The following is a 6,502-nucleotide window of genomic DNA, read 5'->3' on the forward strand; positions in this document are numbered from 1 at the left end:
TCTCGTTAATATATGCTCTTGGTTCGTCATCTTGGCACTAGTGCTGCTGCTTTTTCTTCTTTTTCTCTTCTTCTGCTGGTGGTTCGCAACAAATTCAGAGGTGCATACTGCCACCTACTGTACATCATTGTAAAACTCCACCCACTATATTCTGAGCCTGAGATCACATGACACCAAGTTGCTGATGTAAATTTGTATTCTGATAGAAAAGAAATCGTATTCACAAACTGTTATAGCATATTGTATTCATAAAGAATAAACCACAACTGTAAACCTGAATTTTGTGTTTGTAATTTCTTGAAGCTGTAACATTTTATTTTGTATTCTTATAGAGAAAATATACAATACCTCTTTTGGATGTTACTTATGCAGAACTATTGACTAATATGCACACATTTCCGTCTTTACATACACATTGTTTTTGACAGCGTTCTTACCCCATACAGATTCCCTTCCAGTTTGCGCCAGACAGTTCCATCTCCCACTATGGTAGCAAATGTTCTTCTGCTGTTATTTACATGTCTGTGCCTGTATCCTTGTGTTTGCTCCTTACTGACAGCATCTCTTCTTGTGCCTTAATTTCAGTTGTATGGCAGCCTGCATGCTCAGCTCAACCCAGCCATCTGCCTGCCTGGTCTACTGTATCTATTAGCATCTCTGATCTGCTTACCCTCTCCACCAACTATACTCATCTTTAATGCCTTGCCAGCTTGCTCATTTTCTGCTACCATTACAAGCTGTATCCCACTTTGAGCTCATCCTTTGGATCCCTCAATGTCTCCAAACACTGCTTATTTTTCTCTGCCTATAACTGGTCAATAGTGCCAGCACCAATTTCCTGATGTCCACCTTGCATGATTCATACTTTTAAAGATTGAAGATAAATTTTAAACCTTCTACTCACATGTGTCAAACATTGGAAAAATGGTTTTATGAACATGTATGGTTCTAAACAAGTTTAAACCAGTGTAAATGAAAACTTCAAGAAAATTTATTTGAGACATAAGGTCAACAGCGAATCAAGTTTTGTTGGACAACAACTGGTCCATACTTTCAACAGTGCAAGATTTCAAGGAATGTGTTTATTGTGAGTTATATTAAGTTCATGATTTTTTTGTATCAATTATCTTTGAAGATTACTTAGGCTGATTGGAAAATATCCAAAAAAAAAAGCATTTAGCTTGTAAAAAACAAAACATGACTGAACTGTGATTTCCTGCACAGTGTGTGATTTATTACTGATTATTTGCAAGGGACATTTGATAACCTTAGCACAAGATCATCAAGTCTGTGTTGCAAAACTCTTGTGCGTAACAGGAGGTGAGGGATTTGTGGATCAAATCTTTTTTTTTTACAGTTATCAGTGCACATTAAGTTAATTTCTTTTTCCAAGGCATGTTATGATAGTTATCTCAAAATCTAGAACCGCATCTAGAACATGGTACTCCAAGGCAAGGGTTCTCAGAGCAACAACTTTTGGACAGCCGTAACTTTCAGCAGAACTAGGAAGCGTGCATTCAGACACTGGCCACTTGGGGGCGTTGCATTAGGTAACTAAGTTTCTCAGAGCTGCCTTGTAACAGCTGTAATAGACCTATTCCCCAGTAACAGCTGGAGGAATGTCTAAAAAGTGTGCGACATGATTTTGATCTGGGCATTGTGGTTAGGTTAGATGCTCTTTGCCATTTTTACCTAAATTTAAAAAGTATCCCTGTGAACATCAGTTGTGCTGTGAAGCAAACACAACAAACACTATTTGTTTTTCATAATTAGTACTCTGATTCATTATAACATAAGAATCTGTAGGATGATCACTGTAAGATGATATTGGTATATACCAGCTAAGCACTTAGGATTGGTTTAAAAGATATACTGTTAACAACATGGACTAGGAAGACATGGTGTGTGTGGGTGTTTGGGCAGTGTTTGTATTTGACCACCTTAACAGAGGTGGCACTTAGGCATGAGTATTACCTATATACTTGTAACTTACACACCAGAGCCAAGAGAAAGTCTGGACAAAACACCCATAAGTTATAAATCCAACACTCACTGGGTAATCAAACTATCTGTCAGAAGTTAGGGTTAGGGACGTGCACCTAAGATGAAAATTTCAGAAACCCTCCATGATTTCTATGTGGGACAATTTGCAAAGTTGCAGGGTGTTCAAATACATATTTTCCTCTCTCTTTCTCTCTCTCTCTATATATATATATACAGGGGTTGGACAATGAAACTGAAACACCTGGTTTTAGACCACAATAATTTATTAGTATGGTGTAGGGCCTCCTTTTGCGGCCAATACAGCATCAATTCGTCTTGGGAATGACATATACAAGTCCTGCACAGTGGTCAGAGGGATTTTAAGCCATTCTTCTTGCAGGATAGTGGCCAGGTCACTACGTGATACCGGTGGAGGAAAACGTTTCCTGACTCGCTCCTCCAAAACACCCCAAAGTGGCTCAACAATATTTAGATCTGGTGACTGTGCAGGCCATGGGAGATGTTCAACTTCACTTTAATGTTCATCAAACCAATCTTTCACCAGTCTTGCTGTGTGTACAATGTTTGAACCATTGGATGCACATGGTCCTCAAGAATGGTTCGGTAGTCCTTGGCAGTGACGCACAAGTATTGGGTCAAGGGAATGCCATGATATGGCAGCCCAAACCATCACTGATCCACCCCCATGCTTCACTCTGGGCATGCAACAGTCTGGGTGGTACACTTCTTTGGGGCTTCTCCACACCGTAACTCTCCCGGATGTGGGGAAAACAGTAAAGGTGGACTCATCAGAGAACAATACATGTTTCACATTGTCCACAGCCCAAGATTTGCACTCATTGCACCATTGAAACCGATGTTTGGCATTGGCATGAGTGACCAAACGTTTGGCTATAGCGGCCCGGCCTTGTATATTGACCCTGTGGAGATGCCGACGGACAGTTCTGGTGGAAACAGGAGAGTTGAGGTGCACATTTAATTCTGCCATGATTTGGGCAGCCATGGTTTTATGTTTTTTGGATACAATCCGGGTTAGCACCCGAACATCCCTTTCAGACAGCTTCCTCTTGCGTCCACAGTTAATCCTGTTGGATGTTTTTCGTCCTTCTTGGTGGTGTGCTGACATTACCCTGGATACCGTGGCTCTTGATACATCACAAAGACTTGCTGTCTTGGTCACAGATGCGCCAACAAGACGTGCACCAACAATTTGTCCTCTTTTGAACTCTGGTATGTCACCCATAATGTTGTGTGCATTTCAATATTTTGAGCAAAACTGTGCTCTTACCCTGCTAATTTAACCTTCACCCTCTGCTCTTACTGGTGCAATGTGCAATCAATGAACATTGGCTACCAGGCTGGTCCAATTTAGCCATGAAACCTCCCACACTAAAATGACAGGTGTTTCAGTTTCATTGTCCAACCCCTGTATGTATATATTTATACACAGCTCAAAAAAATAAAGTGAACACTCAAATAACACATCCTTGATATGAATGAATGAAATATTCTCATTGAATACTTTGTTCTGTACAAAGTTGAATGTGCTGACAACAAAATCACACAAAAATTATCAATGGAAATCAAATTTATTAACCAATGGAGGCCTGGATTTGGAGTCACACACAAAATGAAAGTGGAAAAACACACTACAGGCTGATCCAACTTTGATGTAATGTCCTTAAAACAAGTCAAAATGAGGCTCAATATTGTGTGTGGCCTCCACGTGTCTGTATGACCTCCCTACAACGCCAGGGCATGCTCCTGATGAGACGCGGATGGTCTCCTGAGGGATCTCCTCCCAGACCTGGACTAAAGCATCCGCCAACTCCTGGACAGTCTGTGGTGCAACGTGACGTTGGTGGATGGAGCGAGACATGATGTCCCAGATGTGCTCAATCGGATTCAGGTCTGGGAAACGGGCGGGCCGGTCCATAGCTTCAATGTCTTCATCTTGCAGGAACTGCTGACACGCTCCAGCCACATGAGGTTTAGCATTGTCCTGCATTAGGAGGAACCCAGGGCCAACCGCACCAGCATATGGTCTCACAAGGGGTCTGAGGATCTCATCTCGGTACCTAATGGCAGTCAGGCTACCTCTGGCGAGCACACGGAAAGAGATGCCACCCCACACCATTACTGACCCGTCTGCTCCTTTGTCCCTAAACAACAAAAACAAAAACAAAAAAACATCTTGCTTAATATCAGTGTAAAAAAAACCTTTTTTAATTGTCCATTTGTCTTAATTTGCAGAACATATTAAAATATTTCTATGCAAATGCCTAAAACAAGCTCTTTCAAACTTTTCACTTCTTTACTGAGATTTGCTTGCATTTGAAAGTGTATTTCTCTTCAGCTGTCCCTTGAATCACGAATTATAATGCTGGCTGAATTATAAATATACTTTTAAAAACACATATAGCACATTTCTTCATCAAATATGAATATTTAAAAGCTTATTTATTCTCAATCACACTCTCCAGCGATACAGTAGGATTACATAAAATTGTCCATGTATTCAGGCTAACTTTAATATCACCTGTAATGTCAAATCGACTTACATGAACAAATGACACAATACATTAAAATAATACTAACATAAACTGTTAGAAATCACTTGTGTTTAACGTTCACTGTGATGACTGGCAGCAGGAGCTCAGTGCCGATAGTCCATTCAAATCTCTACCGGGGTAGCTCGCCCCACCGCCGGTAGAGCTGGCGAAGCAAACCGGCAGTTACTACGGTGGGAGTGGAAAACTCCGAAAACGTCGGAGCACGTTTGAAATTAAGCGATGTCTTGATAAATCAAGCAGATTTTTCACGTCTACACAGTTATATTCCCGCACTAAAAACATTGTAAAAGTTCATTTGTGTCACAGAAAGTGTAATTTTTCACAGTTTACTCACAGCTTTTGCTAGTGTGGTCCGCCAATGCTGCCCCTATTTGACCAAACCGCTTCGACCCGCAATGAATCATGGGAAAAGATGGACCGCGAAGGATACTCACAAGTCATCCTTCAAATCGGGCAAAAGAAGGACACATTTGTCGGCAGCATCTGACAGACCTTACGCGCCGTGCTGTGATGTAATTAGCCCACAATTAGGCACTTGGAAGGATCCAGCCCCTGAATTGGGACACACCCTCGGCCTGCACATGGATCCTCCTCCTTCCTGTATATTGACCAATAGGAGAGGAGCTGGAGAGAAGAAGGCAGCCCTCCTCATTTGCATAATGAAGCAGAAATGCATACGGTAAAGGAAAAAGAGAGACAAGGAAATGTCACAAGAAAAAAGGCATGTGTAAGGAAAAGGAAAAGCAAAAGTAACTCCAACAGTACTTTTTAAAGTCAGCAGAAAACTGAAACTCCGGTTCGTTCACTCACTAACCTGTTGATAAACGGTGAAACTATACTGCAGGACGATATGTTGCAAACTTATATTCAGTACTTTTCCCGTATTGAACTACACAGACTCATGCTGCATAAAGTGGCGCTTTTCCCTTCATGTCGGCATGTCACTACACCCACAACACTGCTGCAGACACAGAGAAGAAGGGCGAGACTTACAACAGGCTGCAATCCAATTGGTTGAAACACCCTGGAAAATTTACCCACCTCTGTTTTCTTAAAGAGGTGCGCTCATTTTATGTGGGTTACACAGTCACTTCCTGTCCAGGTTCTCATTTATAAATATGGCGTACGCACAAAACGGGGCCTGAAACTGGCACACGTGACTTTCCATGCAAAAGTTGTGACCTAATAAAAAACTTGACAGGTGAATGTGTGGTCCCTCACACAAAATCTGATCCATTCATACGTTGTGGAGACAGGGGAGTCTGGCGACGCAGATGATGAGATGGGGAATTTCAGTCACCCTGATTCCTCTCAAGACATTAATTTTCACTCCATATCAAACGTTAATCATGGATCAACTTTACATTCACATTCCTCTCCCCGATGATCACCAGGGTGATGTGTACCAAAAATTAAAACAAAAATTGTGACAAGATGTGAGGCAATAACACTGATTGCTGTAAACATTTAAATACCATGGTCACATGACGGAAATTAAGTTTCACAAATATAAATATTTACAAGGTATTTCTGAGGGATTTAGGAAATTATAGTTTCAAAATAGAGGTTGTTACTATTGTTTTTCTTAAAGGGGATGCATCATGCCTTTAAATCCTTCCTTTTCAATCTTAAATCTTTCAGTTGTGGTCTTTATAAAATGTAATTGCAATGCTTTGGTCTGAATTCCTTGTTAGGAAGAGCAGCTTGTTTTGGTGCGGTCTCTTTAAATGCAATTGAGGCACTAACACCCATCTCTCTTGGGTCAAAGAGCGCTCCACTTTAACCCATTTTTGTAGTTTGATAACAGAGATGCAATTATCTAGCTCCACAGAAACAAGACAAAAATGGCAAAAACAATGCAAAACTGTTAATGTAATAATACTATTCAAAACATGCATTACGATTATTCCTTTAAGGAGCTAAAA

At 40.8% G+C, this 6,502-nt stretch overlaps 1 long non-coding RNA gene across 2 annotated transcripts; it reads right to left on the minus strand.

The window, feature by feature from the left end:
• Positions 1-4,105: 4,105 nt before the first annotated feature.
• Positions 4,106-5,569, minus strand: LOC124883250. 2 transcript variants are annotated; one of them, XR_007042126.1, is made up of 3 exons: positions 5,392-5,569; positions 4,912-5,201; positions 4,106-4,166 (listed from the first exon to the last, which is right to left on the minus strand). It is a non-coding gene; the product is annotated as an uncharacterized LOC124883250 (long non-coding RNA). The 2 variants fall into 2 exon arrangements; XR_007042127.1 differs by having other exon boundaries at positions 4,912-5,224.
• Between the last annotated feature and the right edge of the window lie 933 nt (positions 5,570-6,502).

This window comes from Girardinichthys multiradiatus, chromosome 17 (genome assembly GCF_021462225.1).
Source record: "Girardinichthys multiradiatus isolate DD_20200921_A chromosome 17, DD_fGirMul_XY1, whole genome shotgun sequence".
NCBI lineage: Eukaryota > Metazoa > Chordata > Actinopteri > Cyprinodontiformes > Goodeidae > Girardinichthys > Girardinichthys multiradiatus.